The 15,835-nt window shown below is 40.5% G+C and overlaps 1 protein-coding gene across 1 annotated transcript in view; it reads right to left on the minus strand.

Annotated features, from left to right (window-relative positions):
* FGF2 (fibroblast growth factor 2) overlaps positions 1-15,835 on the minus strand; it is a 52,876-nt gene that overhangs the window by 35,612 nt on the left and 1,429 nt on the right. The window lies entirely within an intron of this gene.

The following is a 15,835-nucleotide window of genomic DNA, read 5'->3' on the forward strand; positions in this document are numbered from 1 at the left end:
ACCGCGTTGTGTATTTGTGCGCACTGAGGAGCGCTTGCTGCGCAGCCGGCCGTGACTCAGTCTAAGTTTAAATGCCACTTGCTCCCCGTTCTTTTCCAGGGCCAGCGTTTAGGTGCAGAGAAAACTGTCCACCCCCCCAGAAGCAGAGCAGTCAGAATCGGGCTGAGGTCCTGTGTCAGAATAGGTTTGAATGTCTCTAATCACAAGAGAGGGGCTATGCGCGCGCGGGACACAAACTGTTAAAATTGAAGGCACAGGCTGGAGTCATTTACCAACAAAGGAGAGAAAGAGGCCCGAGGAGGGGAGCGCGCTGGGTTGCTAAGAGGGAAGGTTTTCTTCGCCAACCTAATAAGAACACAAGCCTACGTGGGAAAACGAAGATCCTTACCGTGATGGCCTGGCGCTCATGTCTTTATTCCAAGTGTCACTAACCCTTGCTAAATCATTAGGTATGCCTTGGAGACCGGTTAGTTTTGCGAAAATCCTGACTATAGAAATAAAGTGAGTAGCATTTTGGTAGCTTTCCGTAGAATATAGCAGGCGCTACAGATTAGGAAAATATCCACCCATAAATCTTCATGTACTGAGCGCCCACTTTTCGCAAAGCATTTGGTAAGTGCGGTGGGAGATGCCCAATGAGGTGGGGCCTTCTGGAGCAGTGAGGGAGACACTGGGGGCATGAGCGACACAAATGCCACTAGGGAGTGTCAAGGGGAGAAAAACGAAGTGAGATTTCAGCAGAGGTAAGCCGGCCTGGGGGCAGGCAGGGCTGGGGAAAGCTTCCAGGGGGAGGTGAGGATACAGAAGTTCCTCTATGTAGGAACATGTTTGGTTTCAAAAGAGCATCCATGAGTGCATTTGGTCATGTCTCCAAGAGGGGCTTAGCTCTAGACGCATTTCTAGGGTGTTCATTAGGAGTAAGAGTCGATTCTTTGGAGCTTTACAACCAGGCATACTCTCCTCGGGGCTGGTGTATGTTCTCTGACATCTCTCTCTAGAACGGGCAGGTTTTATCTGCACTGAACGTCTATTAAGACAGCTCCCTTCCAGGTGATCTCCGGAGGCAGCCTAAGGAATGCTTACTGCTACTGTAGCACCTGAGGAAGAGACTGAAGAAATAAAACGGAGTCACTACAATCAAGCTGCAAAATTACTAAAATAAAGTAATTTATTTTAAATTACAACAGGAATACTAGCCTGGGAACTTAAACTCCTGCACTTTCCAGTCCCCTGTCTTCAAACCTCCAGCTAACCTTCTGATTACCCCCTGAAGGACTAAGGAAAGGCTGTTCATGTATCCAGACCATCTGACTTCCATTATCCAGACAACCGGTCATCTAGAGCAGTGGTTCTCAACCTTGGCTGCACATTAGAATCACCTGGGAATCTTTTTAAAATCCTGATTTCTGGGCCTCATCCTCCGGAAATTCTGTTTCTTTGTTATGGGGTGGGGCCACAACATTAGTAACAAAGAAACAGACTTTCCGGAGGATGAGGCCCAGAAATCAGGATTTTAAAAAGATTCCCAGGTGATTCTAATGTGCAGCCTAGGTTGAGAACCACTGATCTAGAGGACTCCCATCTTGGACCAGCCCAGAGGCTAACAACGCAGGACTGATTCTTCTCAAGCATGTACGTTTTAAATTATTATAAGAACTCTTAGCTTTTTTCTCTTGTTTGGAATACTCTGGGTTTTGCCTACTTGTGTTTCTGGTTTGTAAACCCTTGAATAAATCTTTATCATTTATTTCTAGCCAAAGCCTCCAGACTCTTTTTGAGTTCATTCAACACACTCATCAGATTACCAATTATCTTGAAATAAAGCAGATTTCTGTGTTGCAGAAACCTGAGTCTTCTAAGAGCAAAGGGATAATAAGACCTAAGTCCAAATATTTTTTAACAGGATGTCTGACAGCGAGGCAAAGGTGTAATGGCCATCATAACGAAAAGGTAACTTCAGACCAAAAGATAAAGCAGGCAATTCCATAGAATATAACAGAATTTATTATAGAGTATTTTGCTTAAAGGAAGATTTGACCCAGCAATTTTGCACAGATTATTATCTGCTAAAGACTCCTGTTATTGTCCAGTTTTTACAGTGTAACTCAGGTACTAGTGATTGACGAGGCAAAGGGACAAAGAATGCACTAGTGCCAGGGCCATGCCTCCTGGTGGTCATCCTATCTCCAGTTTGATATTTATATCTGTTGTCATGCCATTCCATATGTTACTCACAAAAATATTTATGGCTACATTTTAAGAAACAGATAATCATCAATTATCAACTAGAAAGTTTTGATACAACTTGCCCAGGACAGTGAGGTTGGTCAAAGGTCACAACCTGAAAGGACACAAAGATGGAAATGGTTTTGTTTTCATCTACACTTATGCACAATAGTATCCAGAAATTTTGGGAATCAATACAAACGATTAAGTAATGTATATGCTAATGGACCACAGATCTTGCGGAACTGCATTCCATGCACAATAACCCCTTGTTCCCTAGTTCTGACCAAAACCAGGAGAGGAGATGTCACAAGAAATAATTAGTTCAGCTCTGGGGATCTAGGTTTCCAAGACAAACAGTATTAATTCCAAGGAGACATCATTAAGATAGTTGTCTCAAGTTCCTACCCAGCCCCCTCCCAACACACACTTGTACACACACAGACACACTATTCTTTGATGCAATCAACTCGCTCTGAGCTGAACCATGAGCACTCAAAGTACTTACATTCTCAATTTACCCAGTTACAAGGATGAATAGGAAAATAATGATAACTTTGAAAAATGGAACCAATAGGAGAAATTTTGTAAGATGAAATTTTGTAAGAAATTTTGTGAAACTCATTATTAAAAAAAAAACTACTAGGTTCCAGTGATGACTATTTAGGAACTATAAAGGAAAGAGGAATTTTCCTCATAATATCAAGATAAGTTATGTTGGAATTAATAATAATTGCTCATTAAATAATGAAATGTACAAAAATTTGTGACAGCTTTAAAAAACTCCATAAATGTACCTGAGCGGAAGCATATAGTAAAATAATGTAAAATTTTTCTAACCATATTTGAAATTTTAAAACAATACTAGTTCCAATTCTAACACAATTTTAAAACTATACAAAATACTATAAACTTCATTTGGATAAATAAACATGAGAATAACAAATTCACTTTTTAGATTGTAGGGGCAAATATAAAACCTTTTAAATGGACAAAAAAGATTCTAGGCCTTCAGCCTCAGACTGGGAGGCCCGTCTGGGCTCCCCTGCTTTTCGGGCTTTCGGACTCAGTAAGGGACTCACGAGCCCTCCCGGTCCTCGGCTTACCCATGGCAGATGGTATGCACTGGAGAAGGGCTCTGCTCAGATTGTTAGGAGTGCTTCTGCGATAATCACACCCTTCCCTCTGGTAGGAATTAAATTTTACAGCCTTTACTAATACAGGCTAGGGCTCCGGTGCCCTCCCAATAGTAAACTGCTTTGAGACAACAGCTGGAAATTAGGTTAGAAAAGTAAATTCAGAAGAGGCTCATCAAACTTTTCTTGCCTGTTAAATAAAAATGAAATATCATAGTTGTGAAGTTCTTTGGAAGGAGACATTGGTTGATTCTTGTATGTGTCCTGACTGGGAATTAAACCCACTGGCATATTGGGATGATGCTCTACCAACTGCTCTACCCAGCCAGGGCATGATTTTACTTTTTAAACATAAGAGTAATGAGGAGAAACTTGCCCTTCCAGATGTTAAAAGGCACTATAAACATGTTAAATATAAAACATTTTGGAATTGATGCATGAGATGATTGAAGAGTCAATGCAATTTAATCTGATTAAATTTTCAGAGTGTATCTGAACTGATTATATAATAAGCTGCCACAAAACAATATTTTAAAAATGTCAGTATCACTAGTAATAGAGAATGCATGTCAAGTAATAAAACACTCCCCCAAAAGAAAAGCCCAGCACCAAATGGTTTCATTTTCAATATCTTAAAAAAAATACTTAGGAATAAATTTAACCAAAGAAGTTTAAGATTTGTAAACTGAAAACTACAAAACGTTGAAAGAAATTAAAGAAGATGTAAATAAATGGAAAGTTATCCATGTTCATGGGTTGGAAGACTTACTATTGTTAAGATAGTAATACTCAAAATGGTCCACTAAATGCAGATTCAATGCATTCTCTGTCAAAATGTCAACTTCCTTTAATATATATATATATATATATATATATATGTGTGTGTGTGTGTGTGTATATATATATATTATTGATTCAGAGAGCAAGTGAAAGAGGGAGAGAGAGATAGATACATCAGTAATGAGAGAGAATCATTGATTGACTGCCTCCTGCATGCCCCCTTCTGGGGATCGAGCCTGCAACCCAGGCATGTGCCAAACTGTGACCCCCTGGTTCATAGGTTGACACTGAACCACTGAGCCACGCTGGCTGGGCAGCCAACTTCCTGTTTTGAAGAAATTGACAAGCTGATCCTAAAATTGATATGGTCATGCAAAGGATCCAGAATAGCCAAAATAATCTTGAACAAAAAGAACAGATTTGGAAGACTTAATCTCAAAACTTTCTACAATGCTACAATGTACAAGACAGTAAATACATGAAAAGATATTCAACACAATTACTCATTAGGGAAATATTAAGCAAAATCACAATGAACTATTATTTCACACTCATTTGTATGGCTATAATTTGAAAAACAGAAAATAACATTTTGTAGAATAATTGAAAACTCCATGTATTGTTGGTGGAAACATAAAAAGGTTTTGCTAAAGTAGAAAAGGGTCTAGCAGTCTAGCAATTCCTCAGAAATATTAAACACACAGTCACCATATGACCTTCCACACTCCCTGTCTTACCCTTCCCACTAGAAACGTGGTGGTTGCACTTGCATCTTGAGAGAAAATCTCTGCAAGTATCCCTTCACCGGGTTTTGCCTTGCTCCTCAAAGTGGGACTCTTGGGGATTTTAGTTTCCAGTTCTTTATGGAAGGTGAAACCGAAATACATACAGAATAAGGAAGGACAAGGACCAGGAACAGGCCACCTCAGGGACAGCAGCAGCATGGGTTGGTCTGGTGCACAGTCCCAACATGTCCACAGCGCACACTAAGGATCCTCCATTGGTAAGATGTTCTTGGACTTTCTCATGCTGCTAAGTCTTATCATTGGTTTCTTATTTCTATAGGTATTATTTCTTTAAAAGTGAGGAATGTATATATATTTAAATGTATTTTTATTGATTTCAGAGGGGAAAGGAGAGGAAGAGATAGAAACATCAATGATGAGAGAGAATCACTGATGGGCTTCCTCCTGCACGCCCCCCACTGGGGATTGAGCCCACAACTGGGACATGTACCCTTGACCAGAATCAAACCTGAGACCCTTCAGTCTGCAGGCCAATGCTCTATCCACTGACCCAAACCGGCTAGGCTAGGGCAATGAAGGAATATGTTTAAAGATGAACTTCAGGCTATTTCCTTTTTAAAACATCTTTATTGATGACTTGAATTAGATTTCTTTTCATTTTTTATTATTCATTTTTAATTAGTTCAGAAGCCCACAAATACAGTATCTTTCTAAAAAATGAAAGCGTTACAGATAATGGACTCTACCCTCAATTCCAGTCATTTGCTTCTTCTCCCCAGATAAAACCATTGTCCTTATTTGGTATGTATCATTCCGAATCCACCTGTGCGCATTTATACCCATGTGTGTAGACATAGGAAAGATTTAGCATTGTTTTATGAGTGTGTGTCTGTGCATAATGCTGTAGACATAATGTTGTCCTTATCTTTCAGCTCCTTGCTTTATCACTCAATGTACATCTTAGAAATTTTTCCACATTACTTAAGTATGAACTGCATTGTTCTCATTTTAACTGCTAGAGAATTCCAGAGTAATACATCCACTCCACTGAGGCATCCCTGACTGGTGTACATGCAAGGTGGACACAGGTCTTCGCTGTTACACCCAGGGCTACACTAACCATCTTCATACTTGCCTCACTGTGCATATATTTAAGTTTTTCTCCAAAGTTATAACTAGCAATAGATTTCTTGGGTCCCTGCTTTTTCAGTTCTTAGAGACACTGCTAAATTCGCCTTCAAAGTGACTGTACTGAGTTATATTCCTACCAACAGTGCTCACACCTGCAAACAGGTGGCATTCTCACCAAAATTTTAGCACCACGAAGCTGAGACTACTACATACTAGTAGTTAGTGGCATTGATAATAAAATTAAAAATTAAAATCCTTCCTACGTGTTAGAAAGGAATAACATAAAATTAGTAATAACGTAGGTACAAGGGAAGTTTTACATCAGAGGTTTTCTTTTTAAAATAATAAATTGGACAAGTATAGCACGGTGTTGGAAACTGGCTTGGAAAAATGTCACATATAAAAGATCACATGCAAGTTAAATATTCAATGGCTTAATGCCAAGCCTGCAATCCCCATGTAAATCTATACCTCTAATTGTCTGTGATCTGCTGGTACACTGAGCAACAACGTGTGGTTAACAGACACCAATAGGGCAAATAATTGCAGAACAAGCTACCAAAAAATGGGGCTTCATGATTGTGCCCAGATGATAGGAGGTTACAAGTCCTCTGAACTTTGACCAGATCACATCTGGGACATTTACATCACAAGGGGATATTTTCAAGACAGGGCAACACTGGTTACCATAACCATGTACTGCAATCATCATGCAAGTTCCTGTATGTCATCAGATTCTTTTATTCGAAGACTGAGTACCAGTGTGTTCTAGTAGGAAGTTAGAGCAACACTCTTCCTTCAGTTCTCCCAAGAGCATCCATACGACGGACTCTTCCTTTGTTAGCCTTTCTAGATCCCGAAGAAAGGACCACCATAAAGTCCTTCCATCTCCACAGTTTTAAGATTCTTTATCTGTCCTTGAAAATGCTTATTTCCCCAGAAATGTTCCCAAACATCAGTAACTTCAACCTGACCATAAATGGTCAACCGCAAGGCGTACTGGATTTATAATGATCATCAACTCCAACCCACCAACACTGGCTGATTATAGCCAGCATGTGTGTTCAGAGGAGAGGACTGAGTATTTGTTTTCTTTCATCACTGAAAGAGCAACAGCTTTGTCTGTAGCCCAAGTTTACTATCCTCTCAGCCAAAACGATGACTTTGTAACTCCTCAGCCAGTGACCTCAAGCCTGACCTACAGCAGTCATCCCCTGGGATTAAAAAGGTCATTTAAACACCTCAGGCCCTAGTCACTAGGAGGATACAAATTTCATCTCAAATTAGTGTTCTTAATGTTAAGGTCGTCTCACAAAAGTAATACAGAAGGAATGAGTAATGATGTTTTCAAAAGCTGGAACAGTTGACAGGATTTGAAAATTTCAATTTTTTCCCAATATTCCTTCTATGATAGGCAAATGTACTTGATTAATTTAAACTCTACAAAACACTATGCTGTCTGAAAAGCTAATAATATTATTAGTTTTCACAACTATGTGAATGTTCATGAAGATAAGCACCAAGAATACCCCCATGTGGCAATTATCATTGCTACCATTTTGCTAGTACGTGAGTTCCCCTTATCTGAGTGGGATGTCTGCCAAGACCCCCAGTGGATGCCTGAAACAGTGGATAGTACCAAACTCTTCATACACTGATTTTTCCTATATATAGGTACATACCTATTATAACATTTAATTTATAAATTAGGCACAATAAGAGATTAAAAATAAAATAGAACAATTACAACAATATGCTGCAATAAAAGTTTTGTGAATGTGATCTCTCCCTCTCCCTGATAACTAATCTGACAACCCAGGCAGCTACCAAGTGAGTAAGGAAAGGTTCGCCTATAGAGGGTGGATAACACTGGACAAAAGGTATGATTCATGTCCTGGGAGGGACAGTACAAGATTTCATCATGCTATTCAGAAAGGTGCATAATTGTAAACTTATAAATTGCTTATTTCTGAAATTTTCCATTTTATATCTTCAGACTGTGGCTGACCATGGGTAATTGAAACTGCAGAAAGCGAAACTGTGGATATGGAGGGACTATATATCCTGCATAGATACATGGGTAAGAGGATAGAGATATAGAAATAGTTTTATTTTTGTTTGTTTTTACAAAATTTGATCATACTGAACACACTTTTGAAACATTATTTTCCATTTACCAGTGTATTATGAACATTTCTATATGTTAACTATTTTTCTATAACTTTACTCTTAATGTCATAATATGATTCCACTGTATGGATATACCATAATTTATTTAATCCACTGTCTGTAGACACTTAGGTAGTTCTCACTGTTTAAACGATCTTACCACATAATTTTGGTTATTTTCTTAAGAATAATTCCTTGTTTTTATTTCCTTCTGATTTTCATTTTACAGGACGCATTGCACTTGTAATTATTAATGCAATGTCTAAAAACTGATGGAATGCACATAATTTCCAGCCCTTCATGACACCCATAAATACTTTTGATTAAATAAATGAATGTTTTAAGACTTTGGGTACATTTTATCAAGTTGGCCTGAAAAAAGTTGCGCCAATTTATACTTTTCCCAAAAGCATAGGGAAGTCTCTTCCACATTCCCTCTACCCTTAGGAACTGTCTTAATTACAGTCTTTAGACAACTTGGCATGCAAAAAAAAAATGGCAGTTCACTGTGGTTTAATTTAGATTTTTAAAATTATTATTGAGATGGAACTGTTTTTCATGAGTTTGTTGGGCATTTATATTTCTTGTTTTGTGATTTGTTGGGCTTAGGTGTGGAAAGTGCTGAGAAACAGTCATTTCAATGTTAAGGAAGTCATTTCAATGTTAAGGAAGTCATTTCAATGTTATCTAGAAAGTGCCTAAATCACCACTGTTCAAAGTGACTCTCTGGTGTAAGTTGCAGTCATTGCGGCTTGTCATTATTTTTGTTTGTTTTTACAAAATTTGATCATACGGAACACACTTTTGAAACATTATTTTCATAATTACAAGTGCAAAAATAATGACAAGCAGTCATTGCGGCTATAAAAGCATTTTGACTTTCAGTCTGGAAGGGAAAGATGCTCACCTCTGCACTGAAGTGGAGCACAGGGGTCCCTATATGCTGGCTATTTGGGGGAATACAAAGGAAATCCCAGTTAATCACACTTACCTTTTAATTGTTCTTTTCTACTCATCATTCTCTGTATGTAATTTACATTATTAAAGGAACAAAAGATAAAATATACATTAACTGTTTTTCTTGGTCAATTATTTTTCAAGCTTAACTTTGTTTTTCCTACCAATGTATTTGTTTTCCCTCAGGGTTTCCTATTCATTTCTCTCCCCTATTTCCTGATCCACTTAAACTAAACCCCAACATGCAATCCTGTCCACCTCACTTGTATTAATACTCTCTATGACATCAGTGTGTAGGCTGCAAAAAGCACCTAACTTTTTAAAAATTTATTGATTTGAGAGAGCGAGAGAAACATCGATTTTGTTGTTCTACGTTATTGATGCATTCATTGGTTGTTTCTTGCATGTGCCCTAACCAGAGATTGAACCCACAACCCTGGTGTATTGGAACAATGTTCTAACCAACTGAGCTACCCAGCCAGGGCAAAAGAACCTAACTTTTGAGGGGAATTAGTCATGCGATTTGTGTGGTCCTGTCTTCACTAAGCCAACAAATTTTAAAAAGCTCAAACTACATCATTCATACAGAGCAAAATGATACATATTTCCCTATTTTTTGCAGCTGATGAAGGCTATCAAATCTCTTGAGAATCCACAATCTACTTCACACCCACAAGTCATAGGCCACGGCTTCTGCTGGGCGGTGGCATCAGTGCATAGAGCCAGCTCATTCTGAGGGCTGAGAAGATGTTCTTGTGTACTGACAATATCTTCAGAGAGTAAGTGTAAGCTGACACTTCAAGTAAAAGTGTGCTTTCAACATCACTGTTCACACACAAAACGAAGAGGCAGGATAACAGCAATCTGTGATACCGAAACGGAACTCAGAGTCATAGAAGGAAAGCCTATGTGTGCAAGGCACTGACATTACATAGTTGAGACAGGCTGCCCTGCCAGGGTACATCAACAAGGCCTATTACTGCCCAACCCTCAAGGAGACCCTGGGTTCACTCAGGAAATTCTACCATTTTGTCTTGACCTATTAGCTCTTTCAACCTCTGAGGCCATTTCGCACCTCTCCTTTTTTCTCAAACTTCCAACAAACCTCCACTCATAGTTGACTCCTTGATTTGCATATTTCACTGAATATAATGGAATCAATCAGAACAGAATTACCTCAACTTTCCACCATCAAACAGCCAGCCAGCCTGCCTTTCTGTGTCTGCTCCCATATGTTCCACCTGGTCCCTGCCCTCGGCTCAGCTCCACTGAGCGCTGGCGCACATTTCCTCTCCTTTGCTGAAGGACTTTCCTCCAGCATCACTTTTCCTCCTTTCTACTAGTCACGCCCATCAGCATAAAAACATGTAGCTCCTTCCGATCTTCAAAAGAACCCCGCCCTTGCCTTGACCCCACACCCTCCCCCGATACTAGCCATTTTCTGCTTCCCTGTACAGCAAAATTCCTCAAGGGTTGTCTAATAGTTTGATCTCTCCCACTTCCACCCATTTGTTCCTCTGTTTTAAGCCTTTGTTTTCATCTAGTGCTTAAGCAACTGTATGACAACAAAAGTAATTAATACAAAAAAGGCTTCACCCACATTCCACGAGGCTAAGACATCGATGATTCCTGTTTTATTTGCGCTCCTTCTTATAACTGCTCATTGGCTAATGTCCTTTTTTGACCTGTTGCAATTAGAGTCTAGGAATATTTTTATATTCTACTCCCCTTAGTTAACATTATCATTTCCTATCTTTCTATATTATTTACACAATTCATATTTTAAAATTAAATTTTATTAAGTGGATATGTGCACAGTTTATTTCACTATCCACTATTTGGGGCCATTCAGATGGTCTTTTACTGTTGTTTCAAATGCTGCCGTGGTTAAGAACCTCGTGCACATAACTTATGAATAACCTTTGGTTGAACTGAATGTATATTGTAGAGTAGTCGATTAAAATGTGGTACAACTATCCTATGAAGTGGAGGTTGGTATTCTTCCACAGTTCCCCTTATCTGTGGTTTCACTTTTGGCGGTTTCAGTAACCCACCATCCAGTGTAGTCCAAAATATTAAATGGAAAATTTCAGAAATAATTAAGTTTAAAATTGCACGCCCACCGTTCTGAGTAGTGTGATGAAATCTTGCGTCATCCAGATTACTCCTTCAGTGCTTCTCCCCTCCTTCCATTGAAATAAACTCTTTAGAACATTTAACTACCCACATCCTCCCTATTGCCCAAATCTTGAGTTTGGATGAGATCATTATAGGATTTCAATCCCAGACTATTACCAGGTTTTCCTTCACAGAATCTCTCTCCTGTTTCAAAATCCTTAACAGAGTGTCATCCCCACTGAACTATCGTCATCCATTTAGATTCAATTGTAAATGTAAGCTTCATCGCTCATCCATGGTTCTTGAACTTTTCTTCCCTGTCATGAGATTTGATTTTCATTTGTTTAGCACGGGTGGGCAACCTTTTTTCTGCCAAGGGCCATTTGAATATTTGTAAAATCATTCGTGGGCCATACAAAATTATCAACTTAAAACTTAGCCTGCTATACTTGGTCAAACATTTAGTTAACTCACCCCTAATGCCTTGGCAGGGCCAGACCAAATGATTTATTGGGCCTTAGATGGCCCTCAGGCCAGATGTTCCTCACCCCTGGTTTAGAGAATTTTATCAAAGGGTCTACAGATAGGATATTTTAAGAGCCCTTTTTTTAAATTATTTTTCTTATTAACAAAGCAAGACTTACAAGCAATGCAATACTGACAAAAGTATGAGAGAAAAAAAAATGTCCTCTACCCCCTCAGGTTCTGCATCTGGGGGCCTTCTAATTAAACTAACAAAAGAAAGATTAACAGGAGAAAAACTGTATGTTTATTGATCTTAATATATTTATGTGTAAATGGGTTTTACAGAAAACAGGTGAAAACCCAAAGAGGCAGTAAGACCTGGGGGATTATGTACCATTTTAACAAAGAGTGATAAATTGTGGAGAAGTGACAACAAAAGAAAAGGGGGTTCGGGATCCTACCAGTGGTAAATTGTGGGAAGGTGACTAGGAAATGTATGGGAAATAGACTTCTTCAGTAAGGGTGGTTATGCAGAGAAGGTCACAGTTCTCTTCCTGGAGAGAGGAGCACTGACAAATGGAAATGTTCATCACCTCCACATGAAGATATTTATGCCCTGCATTTAGACAGGAAGCAGGAGGGCAGACAGTCCTCCTTGTGTCAGCTGCATCTCAATGGCCTTCAGCTCAAATAATCGTATTCCAAAGTGCTGGATTTGGGGGTGGTAGAGAGCGGGACAGAGCGTATTTATAACGGAGGCCAGCTGCATGGGGGTGTGAGCTATGCAGTCACACAGAGCCCTGCACTCAGCGGATCCTGGACTCGTGATAACCGGAATGGTGAGCCGAGGTTTTCCCCCAGGGTCGTGTCTCATGACTCCAAAGAATGAACTTCGCAGACCAGAAGACTCAAGCAAAAGTGTGAAAAATTTATTACAAGCAGATTCAGGCTCCCCTCACAGGGAGGGGGACCAATAATGGGTGGCCCATGAAGCCTTGTATCCAGGGATACACGTATATGTGCTACAAGCCTGCTCTACATCTACCTGTGTCGCCACCTGATTGATTCCTTCATTGTTCTTGCCCAGCAAGGGACCTGAACTTTTCCAGTCCCTATGTGCCAGTTCACCTTACTGTTGCAGACCCTCCCTAGTTTCACATGCCTCCCACTCTGAGTCCGAACACATCTTGCTATTGCTGCTTGGTTGTTCCTGTGATTAGGCTGCTCAAACTGCCATGTCTGCCCTGCCTATGGCCCACCTGCCTTTGTTTCCCACTGGACCCCTGCCCTGTCGGCCTGCGTTCCAAGCTTTCTCTCACTTGGTTCAATGCTTTGCTGTCACCATCTTGAAATTAAGAAAAAAAAAAATATCAAAGAAATATCAATTCTAAATAAATCATTAGATCAGATAGAATTAATTGACATCTTCAGAATTTTTCACCCCAAAGCCACAGAGTATACATTCTTCTCAAGTACACATGGGTCATTCTCAAAGGTAGGCCAAATGTTGGGATACAGGCAAAGTCTCTTCAAATTCAAGAAGATAAAAATCATATCTGCCCTAACGAGTTTGGCTCAGTGGATAGAGCATCGGACTGCGGACTGAAAGGTCCCAGGTTTGATTCTGGTCAAGGGCATGTACCTGGGTTGCGGGCACATCCCCAATAGGGATTGTGCAGGAGGCAGCTGATGGATGTTTCTCTCTCATCGATGTTTCTAACTCTCTATCTCTCTCTCCCTTCCTCTCTATAAATATATTTTTTAAAAAAAAAACAACAAAAAAAGGGAAAAAACAACAAAAAAGTAAGGGGAAAAAGACACACAGACGTTTATTAAAATATATACCTCGGTGTGGCTCAGTGGTAGAGTGTCTGCTGGCACACCGAGGGGTTACAGGTTCAATCCCCGGTCAAGGGCAGGTACCTGGGTTGCAGGCCATCCCCAGCCCTGGTCTGGGCATGTGTGGGAGGCAATCCACCAATGTGTCTCTCTCACATTGATGTTTCTCTATTTGTCTCTCTCTTTCCCACTCCCTCCCTTCCACACTCTAAAAATCAATGGAAAAAATAACTTCAGGTGAGGATTTAACAACAATAACAAAAATGTATACCTCATGTACACATAGGAGAGAAGGAAGAAAAATGAGTAACTCTTCAGATGGCCCAAGCCACCACCTTAAAAACCAATTAAAGTTAAAAACAAACGAAAGATGTTGGGGGTGAGGCCAGTTATGGGAGGTGACTAGGAAAAGCAAGGTAAGGAGAGCAAGGTTTGTTCTGTAGTCTGCCTTCTCTAATGACAGGATTCTCTTCTGATTCAGTCATATGTCTCATCCTGGAACTGAGAGGGAGACACCTACAGATGGAAATTTCCTTTACAAAGGTAACAGCACAGTAGCTTCTACTCTGTTTCACAGCTTCCTGTGTCTGCTATTGCTCAAAATAATCAGCTCAAAATATCCTTATACCAATGGGCATATTTTGATACCCTTTAAATACACACACAGACACTGAGTGGCCAGATTATTATGACCACTTGACGTTTGTAGGCAAATTAGCCGTACACTGCATCGTATGGAATATGGAAGCCAAAGACCTGTTCGAACACCTTTGCTGTCTGCAGTTACCAAGATAAAATGTCTCCAATTCGCACAGGAACACAAGGATTGGACAGTCGAGCATTGGAAAAAAGTCATGTGGTCCAATGAATCACATTTCCAGGTGCATCATGCAGATGGCAGAGTGAGAATTTGGCGGAAACAGCATGAAAGCATGCACCCCATATGCATGAGTACAACCCTTCAAGCTAGTGGGGGCAGTGTTATGGTTTGGGGCATGTTTTCCTGGCATGATTTGGGCCCTTTAATTCATGTGGAACAACGTCTGAATAGCACAACATACCTAAGTATTATTGCTGATCAAGTTCATCCTATCATGTTGATGGCGTATCCCAATGAAGATGGCTTCTTCCAACAAGACAATGCGCCATGCCATGGTGCTCATATTGTGCAGGAGTGGTTTCAAGAACATGAGGGAGACTTTACCTTGCTTAGGTGGCCCCCACAATCACCAGATCTCAATCCAATTGAGCATTTGTGGGATGAAGTTAAAAGAGCCATCAGGCAGCGGGTTCCACAACCATCAAATCTCACAGAACTGGACAGTGCTATTCATCAGGCACGGTGTCAGATTCCTCGCATCACCTTTCAACATCTCATGGAGTCAGTGCCAAGAAGAATCGCTGCAGTATTGAAGGCAAAAGGTGGCCCAACGATGTACTGATGAGGTGGTCATAGTAATCTGGCCACTCGTGTGTGTGTGTGTGTGTGGGTGTGTGTGTGTGTGTGTCTCCCACATTCAAATGTGGGATCTTCCACATTCAAAGCCTGTTAAATCACATTGTTTACCCATATCTTCAGGAAAAAAAATCACTTCTACTGTCATGGTAAACAACCTGCTTCCCTATTTATAATGGTCTGGCCCTCTAGCAACTTCAGCGTGAAATTATAGCTAATTTGCCTACAAACGTCAGGTGGTCATAATAATCTAGCCACTCAGTGTGTGTGTGTGTGTGTGTGTATACACACACACTCTAGAGGCCCAGTGCACAAATTCGTGCATGGGTAAGGTTCCTTGGCCTGGCTGGCAATCAGGGTGGATCAGGGCCATCTCGCCCAGGCCTGACTGGGGCCAATCAGGGCCAGCCAGCTGGGGGAGGGACTGCAGGAGGTTGGCCAGCCACAGGAGGTTGGTTGTGGGTGCACTGACCACCAGGGGACAGCTCTTCGTTCCCTCTGGTGGTCAGTGCATGTCATAGTGACTGGTTGAGCAGCCTTAGCATATCATTAGCATATTACGCTTTGATTGGTTGAACAGACAACCGGACACTTAGCATATTAGGCTTTTATTATATAGGATGTGAACTTCAGCCTGAAGAGCTTATCATGCAACTGAGGGAAACAGCAAGTGGGGAACCCACCAGAACACCAGGAACAATGCCTTCTAGGGCCTGAGAGGAATAACTCTCAAACACGCGTTCCACTCCCTATTCAATGTTCATTAATCAGTCAGGGGGAAACAGACACTGTTTGAAAACAAAGACTGAATT

Source organism: Myotis davidii, unplaced genomic scaffold, assembly GCF_000327345.1.
Source record: "Myotis davidii unplaced genomic scaffold, ASM32734v1 scaffold438, whole genome shotgun sequence".
Lineage (NCBI taxonomy): Eukaryota > Metazoa > Chordata > Mammalia > Chiroptera > Vespertilionidae > Myotis > Myotis davidii.